We start from the raw sequence: 26,926 nt of genomic DNA on the forward strand, positions 1-26,926 counted from the left end.
CAAAGTTTTTCTTCGATTTCCCGGATGTTTAGGAACTCTTTTCTGTTTTCTATGTTTTGGTACAGTGGCTGAAAACTGCGGGCTCTTTTGACAAACGTCAGTGATGGTGGAAATAGGGACGGCGGGGAGGCAGGTCCAGTCTGGATAGAATAAAAGCTGTTTTAATTAATCTAATGTGATAATTCGTGTTTTGTTTATTTGTGGGATTACTCAACGCCCGCATGCCGTCTTTACATCTTCAACCAGGAGTTCAGGTTCGAATTTATCACTTAAATTACGCGTATTTATTTGTGACATTTTGTCAATTGAATAGCCTTTAGCACTTGAATTATTTTTCTTTATCGACAATGCTTCCCGCTTGTCAATATAAGCGTGATTGTTGCATTTTGTTGACGCCATTCCCGCATGTCGCCGCTCTTTGATCTTTGATTATATCGATAAAAATAAACAAAAGCTGATTTCTACCTTATGTTCGCAATATTTTCTTATTCTGAATGTTTAGTATCGTTTATTTTAACTGGTCATCTTATCATTCAATATTGTGAAAGCGTCCATATTATAAACGTATAATTTTTGCTCATTTTATTTACAAAAAATACATTGTATTTGGTAATAACAAAATGATTTGTTTAATTGACGTGCAAAAACTATTAGAATGGACAAACAAAAACTTTTTAACGCTAAATGCCAAGAAATGCAATATAATACATTTCGAAACACAAAAGAAGAACCATAACATGAACATAAAAATAAACAACGAAACTCTTAAAGAACTAGAACATGTGACTTACCTAGGACTCACAATGGACAGACAATTAAAATGGATAAAACACATAGACGGACTCACTAAAGTAATGGCATCTCTACATAGCCTCTTCTACAAAATTAAAGATTTTATACCGAGAAAGGAAAAAAATATGATGTACGAAGCCTATGTCAAAAGTAAATTGAGTTACATGATCCCCTTCTGGGGAACTGGTAACAAGACAGACATAACAAGAATACAAAGACAACAAAATAAAATTCTGAAACTAACATACAACCTACCCTACCTGACCTCTACGACTGAACTGTACAAAAAAACACACCAGTTTGACATAAACTACTTGACTAAAATTGAGACCTTAAAAATTGTGCACAAAATAGCACTGGGAAACATACAAGACGGCGACATAATATTAGTCAAAAATGCTGACATACACAAATATAACACCAGACAACAACAACACTATCACATTGAAAAAGCAAAGACAAACACAGGACAGTCAAAAATACTACATAATGAACAATATTTTGAGTTTGTCCAAATTTTTGTAGACAAGGACTGGATTCAACTCCCTGGGGAGCTGTTTATATGAACATATTACAACAGAGATGAAGAACATTTAAGAGAAGGTAATATAGAAGTCTAGGCATCTACAGGGCTTATGACCTGTCAATGGCTGGTTTAAGTGGCCACTTTACACACTGTGTAACATTCACCATTCTGCCCATATTGGAACATCTATATTCCTTTAATTCTTTCATTTGTTGATGTTTGTGAAGTTAAAGAGCTGAAACCTTTATTTATGCGGGTGAGATTCATCTAATTGAATTATTTCACCTGCATACTAGGCAACGCCTGAAAATGTTATTTTTTCAATTTCTATACTTCTGCATGGACCAGGTAATTTATTAACAATATTTTGAGTTTGTCCAAATTTTTTTTCGTCCTTGTCTACAAGTTTTCAAGTAGTAAGGTAAGTCGTTGTAGTGTTTAAGTCCATTATCTAGTAACATATTACAACAGAGAGGGAAAACATTTTTGATAAGGGAATATGGAAGTCTAGGCATTTACAGGGCCTATAACCTGTCATTGGCTGGTTTAAGTGGCCGCTTTATTGAATGTTACACAGTGTGTAAAGTGGCCACTTAAACCAGCCAATAACGGGTTATAAGCCCCGTAAATGCCTAGACTTCCATATTCCCTTCTCAAAGAGGTTTTCCCTCTCTGTTGAAATAAATTTAAATAGTTTATATACCCCTGATTTTTTTAATTAGTTTTTTTTATCCTTAGTGTTTTCGACAAAATCAAGAAAGCAGCTCTGCGCTGGTTTGGACATGTAGAACGAATGGACAGCGAGAGCACGGCTAAGAATATTTACAATGCGAATGTTGATGGATGCAGAAATAGAGGAAGACCGAGAAAGACATGGCATGACCAAATCCAACAAATACTTAAAGATGGACATGTCAAAAGTCGGAATAATCGGCGCGCGTGCATGAGAAGATGTATGAATGTAGAGGAAGTGAGATCTGTATGCAAAGATAGAGTGTTGTGGCGTTCTATCGTCTCTGCCTACCCTTACGGGGAAACGGCGTGATGGTTTGTTTGTGGTTTGTTTGTTTAGTGTTTTTGATAAAATTTCCTGCGTTATTATTTGTGTATATTTTTTTTGTTATTTTTGTAGTATGTAGTGCTGGGAACCATGTTGAGTTTAATTAAGGCCTGTTTTTATTACCTATTACCTATTTTTACTTAACTTTTTACTTTTAATATTTCTCGTTTTGACGATTTATTTATCTCGCAAATATAAGAGGTTCGATTCTATTTAGTTTAGGATTTCAACCACAGATGGCAGAGTAAGAGCAAGCTCTACAAAAAACTTACGGTTAACTCTTAAAAATTAAAACGAAAAAAAAACACCCCTTTAAATTGCAATAATCATTAAACTTAAATAGATGCGAAGGTTTTCACGGTCACTGTTATCAATGTGTTTCTTTTTTGGGTGATACCGCGTGTGTTGGATTTGTTCCGACGTTTCATAAACCCAATAATTACAGTGCACGAAAAATAAAAGAGGCAATTGAAATACACAGACACCCAAATAACATAAACAAAGACGACGGGCTTAAATTAAACTCAACATGGTTCCCAGCACTACATTCTACAAAAACGAATAAAAATACACAAGTATAGGAAATTTTATCAAAAACACTAAGAATAAAACAAACAAATTAGAAAAATCAGGGGTATATAAACTGATTGTAGAGCATTTTATATAGGGAAAACATCACGGCCATGCAAAAAAATATGTCAAACGGTCGCTCCGTTGAGACGCGAAGGGAAGACAAACAAACAAACAACCACATTTTCGCAATTATTATACTAGCCTAAATAGGAACTCCGCATGCATGGGTTTAAAAATCAATATTGCAAAAACCCATGTACTGTGTAACACTTCTTGCCTCGACGCCCAAAATCCCATGACTCTGTCAAATCCAGTGATCGAACGAGTCGAGAGTTTCACCATACCTGGGAGTTTATGTTACGGAAACTGGAAGCTTTCAAAAAGAACTGGGAGTGCGGCTAGGAGTAGCAGGCGACACATTCAACAGTATGAAGGTTCCTGGAGATCGAATATTTACTCAGTGAAAACCAAATGCCGCCTATAACACGCCCGCATAGCACCTATTCTCCTCTACGGATGCGACTCGTGGCACCTCACTCGTCTTGGATTCGATTCCTGGCAGGGTGTACATTATAAATATTGATTTTCAAGGTTGTCCAAACTGCAATATTTTTTTGTTCCTAGACTGGCACCCGAAGCGTAATATTGATCGCCTTATCTTTATGTAACATATTTTATTTATTTTGAATACAAACAGATGCACAGGTTAATGAATATAAAGAAAAAAAAACGTATACATAGTCGGGCCTGCCATCCAATTATACGTATTCACTAAATTATACTGCACTGTTTAATTATACTGCACTGTCAAATTATTACTGACTGCATAATAAATGTAAACAACGAATGTCTCGACCAAGTAGAAGAATTTGTGTATCTGGGAAGCGATGGAAGAGTAGAAAAAGATGTTGAAAGAAGAGTGAATGCGGGCAACAAAATGAACGGAACACTAAGCACAGTAATTTCTAATAAAAATATGTCAATCGAAGCTAAACTGGCAGTGCACAACGGAGTTTTAGTCCCAACACTTATCTATGGAAGTGAAACATGGAACTGGCAGAGGAAGGATGAAAGCCGAGTGAACGCGGTTGAAATGCGATCTCTTAGACGAATGTGTGGGAAATCAATGTATGACAGGGTTACGAATGATGAAATCAGGCGAGAGTGTAAATCTGAGACAAGTATAATTGATAAGATTAAGAAAGGGTCTCTGAGTTTGTTTGGTCACGTAGAACGAATGGACGACGAGAGAATGGTAAAACAAGTATATATGGCAAAAATGAACGGCAACGTTAGACGAGGACGACCAAGGAAGACGTGGCATGATCAGATAAACCAAAATCTTAAGTCTGGTCATGTCAAAAGCAGACAGAACCGAAGGGCATGTATGACAAGATGTATGAATGTGGAAGAGGCTAGGATTGTATGCCAGGATAGACGTGTGTGGCGGTCCATTCTCTCTGCCTACCCCTACGGGGAAATGGCGTGATGGTAGTAGTAGTAGTAGTAATACTGCAATAAAGCGACGACGGTTTAAAGTAAATAAAGAATAAATATGCAATATATTAAAATAAAAGAAATATGGACAAAAAAAGCAGATAGTGGGAAGGAAAAGAAGGAAATTGATGAGGAGTGGTAAAGGATGATTGAAGGAAAGCAAGAGTGGAAAATTGCATTTGATTTAATGACTAAATGAATTATGAATGAAGAGCAAGAAAATAGACAAAACGTCTATTCTCTGTTATTCTGAATCAAGCCTATTAGTTCTCTTCTGTATCATTACATGTAGTGTTAAATATATCGAGACTATTAAAATTCTTGTTAAACGCTTCACATATACGAGGGATGGTAGATGGTAGAATGTTTCTGATGATTAGTTTTGATATTACGAATATAGAAAATATCAGAGAGTCTAGTTGGTTTGGAGGGGACACGATAAGCAAGTGGATAAATTAGTTTTGGGCAATCAAATTTATTATTTACAATTTTGTAAATCAGGATCTGAATGAAAATATCCTATCTATGTGCTAATGAATCAAGGTTATGAAATTTTAAAGAAGCTACATAATTTGAAAAATGGAAATTAAATTTATATTCTACATGTTTAAATGATCGAAATACGCTGCGTTTGGTTTACTAATGCAGTGATCTATGCACCACTGGGTGCGGAGAAGATAATAATGATGATGATGATGACTGAAAATTAGTTTTTGCATTCTTTTCTGCGCTCTTCCACGTTATGATTTTCAAAATGCCCGCGTTTGCATTCCACGCGGGAAAATGCAAAACACACCGCCGCCATTTTGTGCCCGGCCGCGGTGTTTATTCGCCTGTTTTTTCCTTATCTATGGGAAAATACAGATAACGCATTGCTAGTTGCTAGAGGTCGCGCGTCAAGTCAGAGGTCACCAACTGCGGACCCAAGTAACAATATTTACATACCTAGTACAATTATTCTATTTTTAAAAAAATGTACGCGTTTTTTACGTTTCTAGTATTAAGGCACGTGTAAGACTATGGTTTCTGTAGAGAGCGGTGCTGTGATCTAGCGGCCTTCATATGGCGGTGAATGACGACATTTATTTATTCATTCAATATTAATGAACTTATTAAGGCTTTTTGGCTGTGCCCGTGTCAAGGCATAAAAATTAACAGTAAAAAATACAAAGTAAAATTAATTAGATTAAATTATAATGACATGTGATGCAATAGAATAACAATCCAGAAAAACAAGGTATAAGTAATAAATAATACAATTCCAAAGAATACAATGTAAGAATTATAATCAGAAATAAATATTAAAATATAAATTATAAAAATTAAGATTCATCCATAATCAAATAAACAAAATAATAGTAGTAGCGAGAAAAAAGCGACAACACCTTTTAGACCGATCTCCAATTTCAATCAGAGGTTGTGATTTTACTCCTAGTATAAATGTTAAACTACTGGGTGTTCACTTAGATTCAGATCTTTCTCTTCATTGTCAGGCCAATAAAACGGTAAGTGCTGGTTTTTTCCATCTCTGACAGATCGAATCCGTGCGGAGAAATATTCCCATAGAAGCAACTAAAGCTTTAGTAAATGCTTATGTCGTTTCGCGTCTAGATTACTGTAATGGAATATACGCAAATCTCCCAAAATATCCAACTAACAAACTTCAATCTGTTTTCAATGCAGCAGCAAGGCTTATTACGGGAGTACAAAAATATTCTCACATCTCACAGAATCTTCGAGATTTGCACTGGTTGAAAAGCCCAGAGATAATAAAATACAAGCTTTGCTGGACAGTATACAAATCCCTTCATGAAATGGCTCTAAAATACCTATCGGACCTTTGTATTAGGGAAAATACATGTCTAAGGAAATCTACTCTTAGGTCAGCATTTGATTCAGGAAGAGGAAAACTTGTCGAAATCCGGCGCTCCCCAAACACTAGATTTGGAGATCGTGCTTTTGCCGCCGCCGGCCCCTCTGCCTGGAACCAATTGCCTTCAAACTTACGAATCATTGACAGTCAGTCAGTTCAGATCCCAACTAAAATTCCACTTCTTTAGACTATCATGCCCTCAATTTTAAATCTGGAAATATAATATATCACTTTAGTTTAGTTAGAATGTAAGTTTAGGTAACAATTGTAAAGCGCCCTTGAGGTGATTTTTTACATAAATGGCGCTATATAAATTAGCCAAATATTATTATTATATTATTATTATTATTATTGAAATCAACAAAATAATAGTATATTTGTATAATATAGAAATTTGAACAAAAACAAAATAATAGTATTATTGAAATCAATAGAAAAAGAATATTTTTAAAAAAATGTTAAAAAAGATAAATACCCGAGTTTTAATTATTTACGCAAATATTTACCATTCCCTAAAAGTTCTAAATAACTTGTGCTGGAAAAATGGAAATCGAGTTGTGGTAGAGTGGGATTTGAACCTCGGACCTTTGGTCCGTGAGTCCACAGTACTACCACGGGACCACAACCCGACATTATTATATAAAAATATATATATTAAAAAATAATTGAAATGAAAATTGAGATATGGTTTCTAGAAACTCACTACAAACCAGATTAAAACGTCTGTACAAACCAGATTGCGCAGGTTTTGTACTGAGCGTTGAGTTTTCTAGGCCGCGATTATGAACGGCTATCTTCATCGGTATATACTGAGACGGTATAAACTAATATCGATAATTATGTATGAAATAGCGTATATTCGTATGAAAATTCAAAGTATCTTCGTCGGTAACCGGTAATTGAACATGTTTAGAGAAAAAAAATGTAAACATATTATCTTTATATATATATATAATTCCTCTGTACGTGTGATATCACTGAACTCCTTCTAAACGGCTTAACCAATTTACGTGCGGTTTTCAGAGAAATATAGATCTTTGCGCTGTGCGTGTTCGTAGATATTAAAATCTTCAATCTAATATGTAAAAGAGATGTAAGGAGCATAAATGTTTTATTCTTCATGTTATAGCAAAATTCTACGTTATTTGAAAAAAACATGAGATATATCAGTCTTGTGTTTTATATAGATTTATGTGACTTCACAAGAGTTAAAAATTGTCTTTCTGTCACTCTCTTACAAATGCCTTTCCCATACTGTGGGAAAAAGACAACTGCACGTCGGACTTTTAGTATGCGTTGTTAGCAAATTATAACAGATAAACAAAGAAACATATCTAGATGAAATTGAACAAAAAGAAGATTAAACTATGAAGCAAAGACAAAGGGATTTTCAGTATTATTAAATTAAAATCTATAACCTACTTTCATTTTTTATTAAAACAATTAGTAACGAGAATATGTTTAAAAAGGCTATAAAAAATGGATAGTGGAGCTAGGTAGAAGTAAAATGGATTGTCTCATTCGCCCAAACCAATATTGAATCAACTGCTTCACAAGTGTAAAGCTTATGTTATGTTTTTGTTCTTTCATTGTGCATTTTGTAATATAAATAATATAGATGTACATAAATTAACTATAAACATAAATACGTAGTGTTTAAAACTGTCTTCAATTCAATTCAACTCATTTATTTTAATATAACATATGCATTGCAAACATACATTCCATATTATAAAAAAGAAAAAAAAAATACATGAAAGAGATTCATGTCAAAGTAGTAGAAGAATCCTGCTCCGGAAAACCCCTTCGGATACATGGAACAGATCAACATCCAGAGCGATGTTGTTCAGCATAGCGGTAGCCCTTCCAACAGGCAGGATGGGCCTGTATATCGGAATATGAAACAATCTATGCTGACGCTGTCTTAGGTAATTATCAGGAACATACAAACCAATACTCATCATAATCTTAGGATTATCGACAATACCGCGCAACAATCGATACAAATGTGTAGTCAAATACACATTCCTTCTAGTCTCTAAAATGTTGTAGCCAAGCATACCCTGGAGAAACTCGGTCGGATAGAGCCAAGGATAATACCCGCACTCTCTCATGTAGAGATATCTCAGAAACTTCTTTTGGATTTTCTCTTCAGTTCATGTGACCCCCAAATCATCGAGCTACTCTCGACTCTTCTTCGCACCAAGGAGTTGTAAAGAGTTCTCAGTACGTGGGTATTTTCAAAAACCCTGGCAGTACGCAGAACGCATCCCAACATCTTCAATGCATTACCACTGATTGTCTCTATGTGTTCATGAAATGTCAGAGTGCTCACAAATCTAACGCCCAAATCTTTGACATTTGATGTTCGTATCAGATTCTGGTTATTCTTGTCTGGGTCTTAACATGTTAATAATCTCTGTTTATTCAGTTAGTCTTCTTTGTTTATTCTCAAATGTAAAAATATTTAAAAAAATATATTGTTAAGTGTCCTCGGCACGGGTAACCCAACCTCAGTGAGGTCACAACTTTTTTATTAATAATTATAGAGTTTATAATAGAAAAAATATCAAATAAATACTTAAATGCTTAAACAAGGGCAGTAAAATAATGGTGTTCAATATATTCAAGAAAACGATTAACACATAAAGCTTCGAGCTAAATCATGCCAATCCATCTTTATCCCTCACTGTGTTAATAGCGAAGAATTCCAAGTGATGAATTGACTAATCCACACATTCTGGACATTGGGTCATAAAAACAAAAGTTGCTCTTAAAAGATTTGATAAATAACAGATTTTGATTTCTGGTGACACGGTTGGGAACAAGAAAAGAAATTGATTGCAACAGAGATGGGGTATCACTAGAGCATTAAGTATTTTTAAAATGCTTGAAATAAATTATTTAATTGTTGACAACACCTGAATTATTGGAATGGAAGCTCTAACTATATCTTGTGTAAATATTATCATGATTCAATAATATAAAACTTTTTATCGCCAGATGGCGTTTCACTATACCAATAATATTATTTTGCATTCAGATAAATTCTAATGACGTCACATTTATCCCCATAAAGTAATAAAACACTTAATAAAATTATAAGCTATACTATGATTCTGACAGGCGCTGTGGCGCAGTTGGTTAGACACTAACTGTGAAACTGGCGTCGCGCGTTTGATTCCCGCCAGTTGCAAGAAAAAAATCTTAGAAAGATTTTTCTCTCAATCGGTCTGGGTGCTGTAGTGTATTTTTAATTACCTCCTTCCATATCCCCTCTATCCCACCTGCTGACAAGCCTCTAAATAAAGGTTTAGCGGGTTATTTCATATTGCTTAGGTTAAAGGCAGAACGAAAAAAAAGATACATTTTCAGCGAGTTGTAAATAACTCAATATTAGAAAATGGAAACAAAGTTCGGGTAGGGTGGGGTTCGAACCTCGGACTTCTGGTCCGCTAGTTCGCAACACTAGCCACAGGACGAGATACCTCGATTCAATTTTACTCAACTGTTTTAGTTTTCCTCATTAGCTATTAATGTCGTGAGTTTTTTCATATTTTTCTGTGTTATTGGATTTCTGCGGACGTGAAATATTTATTTTAAAGATTATTCAAACTGAAATATTGCATTGTTCCTGGACTGGCGCCTGAAATGTAGGACAAATCATCTTACCTTCATATGATCTAAATACGCCGTATTTGCTATGAGTCACCGGGTGCGGGTTGAAGAATAATAACGATGAAATATCTATTGTCGTCTTGTATCAAAATACGCAGTATTGGAGTACCAATGCAGTGCTTTATGTACCACCGGTGTGAATAAGGAAATTATGGTAATAATCAACTGTTTTAGTATTTCGCATGTCCCATATTTGAATTAGTACTTTTCAAGTTTTCATTTTTTGTCTCTGTTGTAAGCTCTATGTCAACTATTCCAGTCATGAGTATTCTTTTTTTTCATGTTATTTGGTGTCTATCAACTATTCCAGTTAGAAGTTTTCCTTATATGTGACGGTTTTAAGCTTTTGACAACTGTACCGGTCATGAGCTTTTCTGTGTTTTTCTTGTTATTTAGTTTCTGTCAACTATTCCAGTCATGAGTTTTCCTTATTTGTCCAAGTTTTAAACTTTCTGTTTCTTTAACTGTTCCAGTCATGAGTTTATTTTAATTTTTCCATGTTATTTAGTTTCTATCAAGTGTTTTATTTAGTATTTTTCCTTTTTGATCATTGTTTTAAGCTACGACTAACTAGTCCAGTCATGAATTTTCCCTTATTTTTCCATTTTATTCCGTTTATATAAATCATTCTAGTTATAAGTTTTCTTTATTTGTCCCAGATTTAAGTTTTCTGTCAACTATTTCAGTCTAGAATTTATTCTCATTTTTATTTTATTTTATTTTTGTTTTCTTTTATTTAGGAAACATACAGTACAGTTACATAGTTTTATATTTTACACAGTTAGACTTAACTCTAATGGACCAGTGAAGTTTCCATATTGCAAAGTAATATGTAAATTTATTCATGAAGTACAAAAAAGAGAAGGAAAAAAAACATAAATAGAAGTTGTTTAAAAATTAAAATTAAAGTAAAAAAACGAAGAAAATTTGTACAAGTAATTAAAAGTTAAAAAATTAAAATAAACAATGAAAAACATGCTCAGATGTAAAAATAAAATAAAATAATAATAACATTTTTAAAAAGGAAAAACATACAATTACTGATACATATTTTAAGGGATTCAAAGAAACGATGACAAGAATCTTTAAACAAGGCAATAAATTTAAGTCACGTTATTTCCAAGTTATTTAGTTTCTATTAAGTGTTCCAGTTAGAACTCTTTCCTTATTTGTCCCAGTTTCAAGCTTTCTGTCAACTATTCCAGCCATGAATTTATTCTTATTTTTCCATGTTATTTAGTTTATATCAACTGTTCCAGTTCTGAGTTTTCCTTATTGGTCACTGTTTGAAGCTGTTGACAACTAATTCAGTCGTGATTTTTTCTTTATTTTTCCATTTTATTCAGTTTACATCAACTGTTCCATTAATGAGATTTTCTTATTTTTCTCAGCTTTCTGTCAACTATTTGATTCACGAGGTTTTCTTTATTTTTCGATTTTATTTAATTTCCATCAACTGTTCTTGTTAGAAGTTTTCCTCATTTGTCCCTGTTTTAAGCTTTTTGAAACTATTCTGCCCAGCCAAGGCTAAAAGTCGTATCCGTTGAATTGCAAATATTAAACTAGATTACTGTTATATTTTACTGTTATATATTACAATATATTTTTTTTTACAAGAGTATCTCAAATTGGAGAAGAAGTTTAGTAAATATGTGTGGCTATCGAATATCTATTACAACAAAGGAACCGCAAAACGATTTTTTTTCTAAATGTTATTAAATATTTGTATATAACCACTTGCCGACTTTTCTATGTCTACCGGTTTCGAGACGTACCCGTCTCTTCGCCAGGAGACCAATTAAACCAACATGAAAAACCCACTACACACATTCACCATAGTTGTTGCACAAAAATATAAAACCAACACGACATGCATTTTAATAAGCACATGCACTGATTAGGACAGACATGCACTGGTTAAATTATGAAAAGATTCTCTTGTTTGAGAATTAATGAAAAAAAAAGAGGAGATAAGCTTAATAGGTTTTATAGGGTGACCATTACAATTAAAAAAAAAAAAATAGTTGCGACTTTTTGGCTTTACCATTACAATTTATTTTTTTAATTTTTCAGTTGCGACTTTTTGGCTTAGCAGGGGGGTATTCCATTCATAAGTTTTTAGCTATTTTTCCAGGTTATTTGGTTTCTTTCAACTGTGCCTGTTATAAATTTTCCTTATCTGTCCCCGTTTTAAGCTTTCCGTCAACTATTCCAGTAATGAGTTTTTTCTTATTTTTTTATAATTAACAAATACGAAATATAATCATAATTTCCTTTCTGCACCTGATGGTGCATAGGGCACTGCATTGGTCCACCAATCGCAGGATATCTTGATCATTTTTGTTACACGTAGGTAAGGTAATCAGTCTTACGCTTCAGGTGCCTGTCCTGGGACTATGAATAACACGAGGCGGACGTTAAATATAACTAACAGTTTTTAGCGGAGTTTACTTGCAACTTTAATCATAGTAATCAATAATTGTAAGTCCTAGATTTTCACATCCCTCCATCTTTGTTAAGATATCGGATATGTAATACTAAGAGGGTTAAATTCCAAAATTAGTCTACAAAGATTTAGACGTAATCTAAATATTGATTTTAGCTTGTTTGTCTTATCAGCTACTAAGTAGTATGGTAGATTTGTTATTATTCAGCTATCGTGTGGCTCCCAAACTGTTGTATATATTTTTTTATTATTTGTTCGTTTTGATAGGTATAAACTTTTATTTTAATAATCAAACCTCTTACCAAGATCTCTCTTATACGCTCTTCGATAAAAATAAACTTTTTTAATTAAACTTTTTTTTTTTTTTTTACTTACGTTCATGAATATCAACTTAGGGTCGTACACATACAAATATATTTTTAAAAATATTTTTTTATTGATCCAATTAGAATCTTGACAAAAAAAACAAACAAACAAACAAATCATCACGCCGTTTCCCCGTAGGGGTAGGCAGAGAGGATAGAACGCCATAACACCCTATCTTGGCATACAGACCTCGCTTCCTCTACATTCATACATCTTCTCATGCACGCACGTCGATTATTCCTACTTTTGATATGTCCATCTTCAAGTATTTGATGGACTTGATCGTCCCATGTCTTTCTCGGTCTTCCTCGTTTTCTGCATCCATTAACATGTGCATCGTTGATCCTTTTAGCCGTTCTTTCGCTGTCCATTCGTTCTACATGTCCAAACCAACGCAGCACCCCTTTCTTGATTCTGTCAATAATGCGTGTTTCAGTCTTACACAGTTCACGGATCTCGACATTTGTGCACCTATCATACATCGTTTTACCACACATTCACCCGAGGGATCGCATTTCGACAGCATTCAACCTACTTTCATCATCATTTTTCCAATTCCATACTTCGCCCCATGCATTAGAATTGGCACTAGAACTCCGTTGTGAACTGCTAGTTTAGCCTCCTGCTATAAACATTTGTTTGCCAAAGTAGATTTTAGTGCACCGTTCACCCTGTTCCCGGCACTCACCCTCCTTTCAATATCTTTCTCGGCCTTTCCGTCCCTAGTAAACATACTTCCCATGTACACAAATTCTTCTACCTGATTTAGAATATCTCCGTTCACGCTGATCTCACATTTAGTTATATTTTCATCCCTTTCAAAAACCATATCTTGACAAAATGGTTGGTACATACATAATTATTAATAATAACGTTTCTACCTCTCTCATAGAGTTTAAAGAGGGAGTTTGTTTTAAATTTATTTTTATGCATAATGTATTTAGTATCTATACACATTTATTTATATTTTATTTACATTTTATTTTTACTATCTAAAACAGCTTCCTTAAAATTAGATATTATATTTTAAAATATACACATTTTTCCACGGTATGAAGTTCAGACTAGGGTGGGTGTCGTGTGTTTTTTTTATTTCGATTTAAATGTTTTAATACTTGGTATTGATTTTATGTTTTTTTTTCTAACATATGAATAATAATTTAAAGATGCAGTTGTATGTTTTGCATCTGTGTAAAGTTGAATTATTTGGAAATCTAGAGTTTCGAGAATTTTGTAAATCAGTGGGTTTTATTTTTCTTTGAAAGTTTGTATAATAGATGCTTTTATAAAAATGTCATTAATTGAGGATATATCTAGTTCTTTAAAAAAGATATTTGAAGGGTAAGTTGTAAAGTTTTAAGTAAACTCGTTTCTTGTATCATTAGATTAAAAGTGGATTTTTTTTTAATTTGCTCTAGTATTGAATATATATTTCTACTTGTTTTTATGTAATATCTGTAAAAATAAAATAAATGAATACATTTATTTATTTAAAATAAACTCAGTTTTTCTTATTTATTATATATTTTTTGAATAAACATGTACGTTCGTACGATTAACCCAAATATTTCAATTTTAAGGGGCCATTTTCAACGAGTTGCATATAAAATTATTATTTGAAGCACCAACTTTGTGATTTTCCGTATTAAATATTATAACTACGTATTTAGTTTATGTATATCCAAATGTTTGCAAACAAGCCTGGATTATACTCCCTAATTCATTGCAACCTAATTATATATATCTCTATAAGAGATCTTGGAGTGATCCTAGATAATAAACTAACTTTTCTGGAACACTTTGATAATATAGTAAACAGATCCTTAAAAATTTTAGGCTTTATTAATAGAACTACGTCTGATTTCCAAAGTATGCTTACACTTAAAACACTTTATTGCTCTTTAGTTCGCCCTATTCTTGAATATGCATCTGTAATCTGGTCCCCTCATTATGCTGTTCATATCAAGCGCCTTGAATCAGTTCAACATCGTTTTATAAGAAAAATTGCATGGAAGATGGGATTGGAAAGAGGAGACTATTCATATTCTGATATGGAGAGGTTTTTAAGCATATCAAGTCTTGAAAAACGCAGATGCATTGCAGATATAATCTGCATGTATAAAATTATGAACTGTCTCATTGATGCCCCTGAAATTTTGCAAAAGATTCTTTTTTACGTTCCCACCCGTAGACTAAGAAATAATGAAATGCTTTTCCTCGGTCACTACAGGACCAATTATGGTGCACAGTCGCCTTTGCCCAGAATGATCAGGCGGGTGAACGATCATCAAGATCTTGATTATTATGGTGTAAGGATGTCTTTCTTTACAAATCAGCTAAAGAATCTGTATAGTTAGCCTATGCTTTTTACTTAATCTAAAAAATCTATCATCTGTCTTTGCTGCTTATTTCTGTTCCTTATATTTTTTATTCCTTTGTAAAAATTTCTTTTAATTGTAATGTTTATAATGGACTTTGTCCGTAAATAAATAAATAAATAAATAAATAAATAAATATATTGTTGCCTCGTTTGTGAAAGCATCGAGCGAGATGAATCTCACCCACATCAAAAAAGGCTTCTGCCTTTTTACTTCGCGAACGTCAACATTTAGGGGAGATCCCTCAGCTCACCATATACCCGCAGCTGTTATAGAGTCCTGGGGAACTATCTGTCAGCTGCGCATAAAGGAAAGTTATTATAAACTCTCTGCAGATTAGGGAGGGGGGAGGAGGACGTATGGACAGAGGCCAACACGTCGTCCACACCCCTCAAGATCCCCTCAACGCCTCTGTTTTTTTTTTATTCAAAAAATATGTATGTACACAAACAATTTACATAAATAAACGTATCCAAATATACAAAAACAATTTCTTAAAACTATAGTAACATGACAAACATAACTTGCACAAAAAACATAAGTAAAAACACGGATATTTCCAATAAAAGAACGGCTTTGAATAAAGAAGGACTCCCTGGGTGGTCAGAGGCAGAGGATCCGAATACCACCCCCGTAAGGCGGCGAACGTCAACAGATGGAAGAGTCGAGAAAATGTAGATGTTCAAGCATAGCTGGAATGGTAAATATTACACAGTGTGTAAAGTGGTCGCAGAAACCAGCCGATTACAGCCAATGTTCCCTTCTCAAAAATGTTTTTCGTTTTTTTTATTTGGAATTCAAACAAGAGAGTGTTAGCGCGTTAACAATACGTAAACTACGATTGAGCAAAGCGTTATCTACCATCACGAGAGCGTTCAGAATACCAGCCCAGATGGAGATCTCATGCGCAATTTTTCGCAACCAGAAGCCGTGACTTTGTTGCTTAGGTACTGTTTTAGACTTTTTTTAGACTCTGCTCAAAATATTGTAAACAATCGATTAAAAGTTTAGAAATGCATGATCGATTCTGAGGCTAGGCGAAATGTCGAATGTTTGTTTTGGTAATCTGTTTTTGGCCAGTCTGCTTTGTGACCTCGTCGGTAGATGTAGTTCGTGTTCTGTGCATAAAAATATATTGTATATTCAAATACAAATACGCGGGAAAATTGCGTTAATTTGTGTTAGTGTATTCTACTTGTACACTACTGTGTTTCTTGTGTGTCGTTGTGGTATAAACATATTTAAAAAATAATTTCTGGATCTTAAAGGATAAAGCACGCGAGTCACATTGTAATTTTTTAATTTTTTTATTTATTAATACAAATACATTTAAATTACAAAAAAATAAAATAGTAACGTATACCAAACTCTATGAGGCCAAGAGCACTGGTTTGAGTTAGGATATAAGATTATTAAAAGTGGAAGCACGTAAATAATTAAATAATATCAAAAATTAAAATTATTAAATAAACATATTTATTTATTTATACAGGGTGTTCTTTAAACCCTGTCACATCCGAAACCACAATGATCAGTATGGGCAAGAAGACATAATAACATATTTTAAAAAATATTCAGAACAAAGAAAAAAAATTCAAAGAAAATATTTAAAAAACAAATGGTTGCTTACTTCTGCAAGGGAGAAGTGAGGGAAGCGCGGCGCAGTGTCAGACTCCCCCCTTCCCCCCTCGTTTCACCACTGCAGAAGTAATCAACCATTTGCTTTTTTTAATGTTTTATTTTTTAAAATTTTATTCGTTTTAAAAAAATATTTTAATGTGCCAATATGTCTTCTTGCTCATACTGATCATCAAGGTTTTGGGTGTGACAGGGTTTAAAGAACACCCTGTATATACGCCCAATGGGCATTTTTAAGGACATATTTGTACATAAAAAAATATTATAAAGGAAAGTAGAAAGACAATGGTGTATATAGATTTTTATAGAAATAAAAGACGAGTGATACTTTAATCCACAAATTTAGAATATCCAAAATAATATATAAACAATACATAAACTCATTAAAATAACATTATATCAACTCATTAGTTAACCAGAGAAAAAATTGCTAATGATCCTTGAGATAAAAATAATTTTATATAATTTTAAATCCTCTATCTTTACCTCTGTTTTGAATAAATACACTGAAGTCCTTAATAAAGATATCAGTCTCGAAGATGTCGCGAAAGCGATTAAACCGGTCACTGGATATTCCAAATTTGTGGATTAAAGTATCATTCGTATTTTATTTGTATAATTAATTACAATGAACTTCCATCAAGAATTTTCACTTACAAACTTAAATGTTTTGTGTATAGTAGACTTGGCGGGAGTGGAAACGGGAGAGATGTGTTTATAATTGAATTTGATTCAGTGATCGTTTGAAAGAAGACGACTTTTTATCAAAGAAATCAAGACTGGTATGTTTGTTGGCAGACCTAAGAATTCTGGGCATAGGGTAATGAAAACCATAGTTAGTTCTATGGTTATCGGTATGTAAGAGTACGTTTTGTCTGAGGTTTCTAGTTGGGATATTTAATTTTATTGAGCTCAGCATTTCAGGCGCATCAAAGAGTGAGTTGAGAATTTTAAATAGGACTAGAAGGACGGATTTATTTCGACGGTCTTGAAGAGAATATATTATATTTAAGGTAGTTTTTGACTCATTATACGTATATTGGTCTCTGGATAAGCCCAACCTCCAGCCTATCTTTCTTAAAAATCGATGTTGAACTGATTAAATATTTCTGATGTGAACATCATAATATGGAGACCAGATAACAGAAGAATACTCTGTGTGGGCGAACTAGGGAACAGAAAAGAGTTTTAAGAAAGTTCATATATTTCAATAAACATCTGGAAAACACGCTTAATAATATATAAATTCATGCAATATCTCGCAGCAGTCTCCTACAATGGTCTCAACCCTTAGACAAAATCCAAACTTGTACACTCTTTCTGAAAATGGCTTTATTTATTTATTTTTTATTTTTAAATCTTAAAGTAGGGCACACATATCATACATATTGTTATGTGTGTTCTAATAATAACATTGCAAATATATTTAATTTATAAATTGTTTATCATATATGTCTTGACCATTATTTTAAATTTTGATATGTTTTTTTCTTCATAAATATTTTTTTCCATTTCGAAATACTTTTTAATTGCTTTAAATAAAATTTAATTTTGTGACTTTGCCTTTTTCCTAAATGGAAGTCTAATTTTGTTCTTTTCTCTGCTTTCGTTTTGGAGAACTTAATATGTACATCTAGGACATTAAACGCTCTTGGGGCCACAAAAGAGAAATTCCTCTGAGCAAAAGTCGTACGTGTTTTTGGTATTGAATAATTCATATTAGAGGAAAAACTCGTATGAACATTTTGGAGAATTGGACGAAATGTTGTGAAAACAAGATTTTGTGATTGTGTGAACTTCATAACTTTTAAGCCAAATGAGATAATTTCGATCTATAAAGAACTTTCAATGGAAAATAATGTTTTTTTTTTAAATATATACATAATAGTCTTAAAATTGCAGTCCTGTTGAATTGTATACATACAACTCGTCAGCAGATTCTTATATATTGCTTTGATTTTTCATACTTAACCTACATTAATCATATTTTTTATAAAAAACTTTACCTGCCATACCATACTTTATGTTTTACTATCTAATTAATTATTTTTATTTTCTTTTTTATTAATTAAGTTCATAAAGAGTACATGTTTTGTAAAATTCTAAACACATCTACTTTTACACATCTAGTAAATGTTATCACTGTAACTCTCCAAAAGAAGAGACTAACTCTTGTGCTTGGAGAGTGACTTACACTGTTTTATTTGTTTATTTATAGGAGTTTATATAATTTTAAATACGAGTACATGAGAAAGAAAAATAAAAACATAGGATATATAAAGAAAAAACATTAAACAATAATACTTTCACACTAATTAAAATTTAATGTTGTTTTTACACGTGTTCGAAAAATTTCTATACATTAACTTTAAATTCATTTATTGATATGTTATTTTTAATAGTTTTTAGTTCATTGGGAAGATTATTATACATTAATTGAATATAATTTAATTAAAAATTAAAGAATTATCTTCATGCTACAATTTTTTTCCATGAGCCATTATTTGGGCATACGCCTCACTTCTGTATTTAACTCACTTTTCTTAATTTTGCATGGTAATATTTCAAATAATTTATAATTAATTACCAACTAAGTCAAAGATTTATTAGTGGGACAGGTTAATTTTACACAATTTTAATTTAAACAGTCGGCCTTGTGGTGTAATGGTCAGCGCATTTGCCTACCACGCAAGAGGTCTCGATTCCCGACACGGTTGTTATGAAATTTGATTAAAAAGGGTGTTTTTTCACTAGAATATTTTATAGTCCCTGGACTAAACGTAAGACTGATCATACTTTTAAGTAACAAAATTGATCAAGATACCCTGCGATATGTGGAACAATGCAGTGCCCTATGCACCATTAGGTACGAAAAGAGAATGATGACGATGATCATTTTTTTTTGTAAAAATAAATATTCGTGTTTTTATGATTTATTTATTTACCTTTTTCTACATAATGTTATTTGTACATCGGCGGGCTTATTGCCATATTGCAATTTCACAATTTTGCAACATTCATCACTATGCCTATGTCCTGTGTTGGGTTGGGACGAATAATGAGTTAACACAGGCATATATGTCTATCTCTGCGGAACAATGATTATTCCCACCAACACGCGTGGTCATAAGCGGCCGCATTGTCCTCGCGTGAACAAGCGCGGACAGGACTTTGTGACAATAGCGATTTGCTTGACATGAACGTGTTGCTAACAAAAAAAAAACTCTCCCGAAAATGGCGGCAGAAAAAATAATTTTTATTATTCAGTTCGTCCTTTAACAATTCCAATACGTCTTGGTACAAAATTAATAATATTTTTCGTAAATTCGCTCGTTACAAATCCCGTCGTGTGTTCATGTTCACAGCGCTCACGTATGAACTGTAGGATTTTGGTAGTTGAGAGGGTTGGTTGGAGTTCCTACCCTAGTTAGAGATTGACAGAGAAGAAACGAGCTTGCTGTTTAATGCGTATTTATTACATGGCGAATAAGATACAGTACTTGGTTGTGTAGCACGAGCATTGCGGCGATGATGGGTTGAAGAGACTGCACTTGAACTACATGGTGGAACTAAATTACTGATGTTGACTAACTGACTGAACTGAACTGGACTGGGCGTTGACCGCGCCCTGTGGTCTCTTTATAGGCCACGATCCTTTGTTCTTTATATCTTTATGGTAGGGACGATGTTAATATACTGCAGAACGATGCTCCCGATTTATGTGCAATACTGTTAGAGTTGCATTATAATGTTGTACTGGATGCTATAGAAAATGATGACATTTCTTTCTTCGGTCATCGCACGATTTCAGGTGAAACGTTTTAGCACGTGTGTGTCATCGATTATAGACTATGCACCTTCCAGAACAGCTGTCAAGTCGATGCTGTTCACGGAGCTGGGACATGAAAATATTGTCATATCTGTTTTATAAGCCACATGTAGACGGACCTTTAGTTTTCAGAAATTCGTTGTTCTGAGAAATGTGTTGTTTAGTTTTCTTATTCGTGTAAAACGGGCGTTAGTTTTTTTTACATGCAAAATGGACGCTGTTTGCAAAAAGAAAATAAAACCGTTAATTTTTTACGTTTTTTCCAAGAACGTCCGTGACGTGCGCACTAAATCAACTATTTAAACAATCGTAAATAATGTGTTAATTTTTATTCATGTTTGGTGGTCATGTTTATGCGGGCATCTGGGTTATTCAGCCGGGGAAACGCTCAAGACTGATTCAGTACAATATTGTATAATACCAAACCGTCACGGATCAAAGAAGATTAATCTGACTTTAAGTGACGTGTATGGAGGGCTTTGGCGAGTTAGGTAATCAACGATGACAATAATCCTCTTCTTCTTTTTGTGCTAAAAAGGTGTCTCCGGCGTTAGCAATCACTTCTAAACAGGCCTCTCATTCTTGCGCTGCCCGGAACAACTCTTCCACGCATCTCATTCCGGTCCAGTCTCTTAAGTTGCGCAGCCGAGACGTTTACCTTTTGCCAGGTCGACGCTGTCCCTCAATCTTGCCCGTTAGTTTAAGCTGGAGGATTTAATACTTGTCTCCAGTCAGGATGTGACGTAGATAGGAGATCTTACGGGCCTTTATACATTTGTACAATCTTTTGTGATTAGCTTTGTACGGTATACGAAGCATTCTTCTGAGAAGCCACATCTTAAATGTGGCTTCTAATTATGGATAAAAAAGCATATTGAAATAGCTTCTTTTTTGAATGAGCACCATATATTTTATTATTATTTTTTCATTTTTATTGACAAAAAAATTGTGCTCTAATATTAACGGTGTAGTAGTCAGCGCGTTTGCCTACCATGCTCTTGGTCTCGGGTTCGATTCCCGACAGGGTTGACATGAAATATTTATTTTTAAATGTGTTTTTACACTAGAATATTTCATAGTACTAGACTGGTACTTGAAGCGTAAGACCGATCGTCTTACTTCTCTTCATGTAAAAAATAGGAAAAAAAATCAAGATATAGGTACTGTGATTGGTGTACCAATACAGTGCTCTATGCACCATTAGGTGCGGAAAGGGAATGATGATGATGAATATTAGTTTTTTTTTTTTATATCTCTCGTATTCTTCCAGTAGCCTTTGTAGAGAGAAGCCATCGAGTCGAAAACACTCGTCCAGAATTCTGGTTCTATTTCACACAGAATTATGTTTTTCATCCGACTGGACACGGAAATATGCTTTAGGTAAAGAAACATTGAAATCAGTTTTTGGTTTAAATTTGTTGCAACAGAGAGGGAAAACATTTTTGATAATGGAATAGGGAAGTCTAGGTATTTACAAGGCTTATGACCTGTCATTAGCTGGTTTAAGTGGCCACATTACACACTGTGTAACATTCACCATTCTGCCTATGTTTGAACATCCACATTTCCTCAACTCTTCCATCTGTTGACTTTTGTGAAGTAAAAGAGCTGACACCTTTATCATGTGGGTAAGATTCATCCGGCTGAACCAATCACCTACTAGGCAACGCCTGAAAACAATTTTCCAATTTTGTATGCTTCTTCTTTGTTTACTTCTTTTTTTGTGTTTATCTTACATAGCCTTGAGCGAGTGGCCATAGTGTTGTGCGCCCGCGCGGTCACTATGGACACTACACTTGTTACCATATAATTCACCACGCGCGCGCCGCGCCGCGAAACGCTCCCCACTACGGCCAAGCACCAATAGTTGAACATAGCTCCTGTCTTACCAATATTGTTTTGGAATCGATTTAAATTTAAAAAGAAGAAAATAATAACCAAATAAACAATATTTAATTTAGCCCACTCCTGTCTAGTTTTGAAAATATTCATATCAAATTACCAGCCTTTTAGGGAAAAAAGACTTGATTTATTGGCTCCACGTGTTGTATTTAGTAAACATAGATAAAATAAAATAGGAAATAATTAATTAGTTACGTAAACCTTGACGAAGAAGCTTGTTTGCTTTAAAACTGGTCGACGAAAAAAAAAAGTGGTTAGAAACAAAGTTATTTTATTTATTTATTGAAATAAATTAAATAACTTTAATCTAAACTTAAGTAAGTGCAAGGTTATGAGATTTTTTCGTCTGGAAAATCCAATCATCTACGACTACTCACTGAACGGTGAAATATTATCATCTTTGTCTAGTATACGAGATTTAGATATTATACTCGACACTAAACTTTTTTTTACAATTCACATTGAATATGTTATTAATAAATCCTTAAAACTCCTTGGATTTATTAACAGAAGCACAACTAACTTAAAAAATATCAATACCTTTAAAACGCACGAAAAAAATATTTATGAAGAAAAAAACAAATCAAAATTTAAAATTATGGTCAAGACAAATGTGATAAACAATTTATAAATTAAATATATTTGCAATGTTATTATTAGAACACACATAACAATATGTATGATATGTGTGCCCTACTTTAAGATTTAAAAATAAAAAAATAAAAAATAAAGCCATTTTCAGAAAGAGTGTACAAGTTTGGATTTTGTCTAAGGGTTGAGACCATTGTAGGAGACTGCTGCGAGATATTGCATGAATTTATATATTATTAAGCGTGTTGTCCAGATGTTCATTGAAATATATGAACTTTCTTAAAACTCTTTTCTGATCCCTAGTTCGCCCGTACCTAGAGTATTCCTCTGTTATCTGGTCTCCATATTATGATGATCACACCGAGAATATTGAATCAGTTTAACATGGAGGTTGGGCTTATCCAGAGACCAATATACGTATAATGAGTTAGAAACTACTTTAAATATATCTTCTCTTCAAGACCGTCGAAATAAATCCGACCTTCTAGTCCTATTTAAAATTCTCAACTCACTCTTTGATGCGCCTCAACTACTGAGCTGAATAAAATTAAATATCCCAAATATTTAATTAGTTCAACATCGATTTTTAAGAAAGATAGGCTGGAGGTTGGGCTTATCCAGAGACCAATATACGTATAATGAGTTAGAAACTACTTTAAATATATCTTCTCTTCAAGACCGTCGAAATAAATCCGACCTTCTAGTCCTATTTAAAATTCTCAACTCACTCTTTGATGCGCCTCAACTACTGAGCTGAATAAAATTAAATATCCCAACTAGAAATCTCAGCCAAAACTTACTCTTTCATACCGATAACCATAGAACTAACTATGGTTTTCATTCCCCTATGCCCAGAATTCTTAGGTCTGCCAACAAACATACCAGTCTTGATTTCTTTGATAACAAGTTGTCTCCTTTCAAACCATCACTGAATCAAATTCAATAATAAACACCTCTCTCCCGCTTCCACTCCCACATAGTCTACTATATATTATTGAGTCTTTCTACTTTTTTTATAATAGTTTTATATGTATAAATACTCGTATGTCCTTAAAAATGCCCATTAAGCGTATATATAAATAAATAAACAAAAGTTATGTTGTTTTTTTAATTTAAAAATATTTTTGTTTTACTCTCCTGAAAATTAAAATAAAACTTGCGCACTTTGATCCTGAGCCATTGAGAAGTACAGAGTACTAAAAATAGTACTTTATGTTTGTGTTATGAATTTGGGTAACACGTTCGATGACGTCATACAGTGTGTGTTCTTGATCATAAAACTCTATTTTGGATCGCGGAGTATTTCTAAAATTACGTTTAGAGTGTTTTTTTTTTAAATTTCATTAGCAGCTCGTTGTAGAGCGGCTGTCAAATATTAATACCTAGTAAGTGTATTAAAGGAAAATATTCAGGGGGCAATTAGAAAGGTTGTCTTCATCGCTACATACCGAGACGGTATACTTAATTTCTGTACTATCTCTATCTACCTCGGTTTGCCTGCCAACTTGTCATCTCTGACGTCAGATGATCGGCTTACGACTTACGGCGAAAAAATCTAAATAATTTTAATAGCTCGAATGCTGTAAAACCACTCTGACTTTTTCTGATTAGCTTCTTCTTCTTGCGGTGCCTTATCAGGTTCCCCCGACGTTGGCGATCACTGCAGCGAAAGCATCTCGCTCCTGCGCTACTCCGAGGCCAGGACAGCTACTTGTTGGATGTACTCGCCATAGTGATCCCTGGGAAAAGATGACCAGAGTGGTTTCCCGTTGCCTTCACTAGTGGATTTTTCTACCGGGGTTACCTTCCCTTAGCCGGTTGGTTCTGGTTTCTAGGCGCCAGAAACTCGCCTTATATCCTCTCGTTATCTGCTGCGATCACACCGTTATGCGCGTGATCCCATGGCCCAGGGTTCGCGACGTGGACGCTAACGAGTTGGACTAGTCAGTAGTGTTGCCGGTGGAATGCAACTGGGCGTTCGCAACATTCAATAGAATCCCACCCTCCAACAAGATGTGACTCACTGCGACCACTGACGGTTCAAACCCCTCTGTTTTGCTTACCTGGACTTAAATAATCATCATCGTCACTCTCTTTTCGCATCTAATGGTGCATGGGGCACTGCATTGGTACACCAATCGCAGCGTATCTTGATCATTTTTGTTACATGAAGGTAAGGGGATCAGTCTTACGCTTCACGTACCAGTCTAGGGACTATGAAATATTCTAGAGTAAAAACAGCCTTTCGAATAATATTTCATATCAACCATGTCGGAAATCGAACACTTAAATAATAGTTGCTGTAAACTTAATTTTTTTTCCCTAAAACTGCTATAATTTTTCAACACATTTATTTATTTATTTATGCTTTATTGAACATTTTAAGAACTAATATAAATATTTAAAAACGTTACTTTTTTTCATAAATATTTCTCAAGAACTTTCTTCTATTTAATTTAAAATATTTTAATGCTTTATTGTGTACCTACCTACTTTTATGTAGTATTGTATCTTTATCTAAATACACTACCTGTTATTACCTTGGAAAAAGACTTTTCATTGCTATGCAGGTACCTAGGTATTTTTTTATGATTGAATACCAAAATTTTCAAATATAGAATTATTTTTGCAAATTCAAACTCGGCTCTTCTCACCAACAGGGGTGCACTTTATTCATGAATGTGATTTTCATAAATGTATTGAATATCAGTTGATATTATTTTAGTATTACCAAAAACCCAGTAAAAAGAAATAAATGGGAAGAAATTATAAGAATTTATTAACATCTACTGGTGAATATAGATGTTCGAATATGGGCAAAATGGTAAATGTTGCACAGTTTGTAAAGTGGCCACTTAAACCAGCCAATGACAGGTCATAAGCCCCGTAGATGCCTAGACTTTTATATAAATTTATCTTAAATGATTTTCATCTGTGTTGTAATATCGGGTTGTGGTCCTGTGGCCAGTGTCTCGGACTCACGGACCAAAGGTCCGTGGTTCGAATCCTACTCTACCCCAACTTGGTTAGAATTTTCTAATAGTGAGTTATTTACAACTCGTTGAAAATGGCCCTCAAAATTAAATATTTGGGTAAATCATAAGAACGCAAATATTTTTTTTTTATTAAAAAAAATATGTTAATATTAACAGCTTCCTAGGGAGTTGAATTCTGTCCTTGTCTACAAAAATTTGGACAAACTTAAAATATTATTAAAATTAAATGTACCTGTCATGTAAAAGCACTCTGGGCGTATATAGATAAAAAATAAATAAATTAATCAATATAAAACGATGATAATAAAATGCTCCTTGCTAGACTTCGGAAAAAAACGCCGTATTTCCCTATCGCTTCCACAGAGCTACAAAAGATCTCAATTTGCGCGTGCGTAGACATTCGGTACTATGTGACTGCCTCTTAGGAACCAACAGACGTACGCAGTTCCTTATTTCAGAATTAGACGGAGTGCAGTGAATTTTATTTATTTCAGTTATCAATCTAATTCAATAATATTTGTTGTAGTTACTCAAAAGGTTAGTTAACTAAAAGCTGATATTATTATGTAAAAAAAAAATTAGTACTGATTGTCTAGAACATATTTCGGAAAGCAAAGGTTCCATTCGATCTTTGGACGAACCACGCATGATAGATACCTTTATTTTATTAATCTTATTAAGAAAGTTACAAATTATTATTTTTTTCATTGTTTTTTATACCACCTACCTCCCTAATTATTTTAATTTTATTTTGTTTTTTCAGTTAATTCCTGTGGATTAA

The 26,926-nt window shown here is 33.7% G+C and overlaps 1 long non-coding RNA gene across 1 annotated transcript; it reads left to right on the forward strand.

The window, feature by feature from the left end:
* On the forward strand, positions 1-26,926 carry LOC148278517 (uncharacterized). Its single transcript, XR_015823172.1, has 3 exons — positions 1-254; positions 1,318-1,395; positions 26,909-26,926. It is a non-coding gene; the product is annotated as an uncharacterized LOC148278517 (long non-coding RNA).

The sequence above is a fragment of the Micrasema longulum genome, unplaced genomic scaffold (assembly GCF_059751315.1).
Source record: "Micrasema longulum isolate JH-2025_06_02 unplaced genomic scaffold, ASM5975131v1 h1tg000869l, whole genome shotgun sequence".
In the NCBI taxonomy this organism is placed as follows: Eukaryota; Metazoa; Arthropoda; class Insecta; order Trichoptera; family Brachycentridae; genus Micrasema; species Micrasema longulum.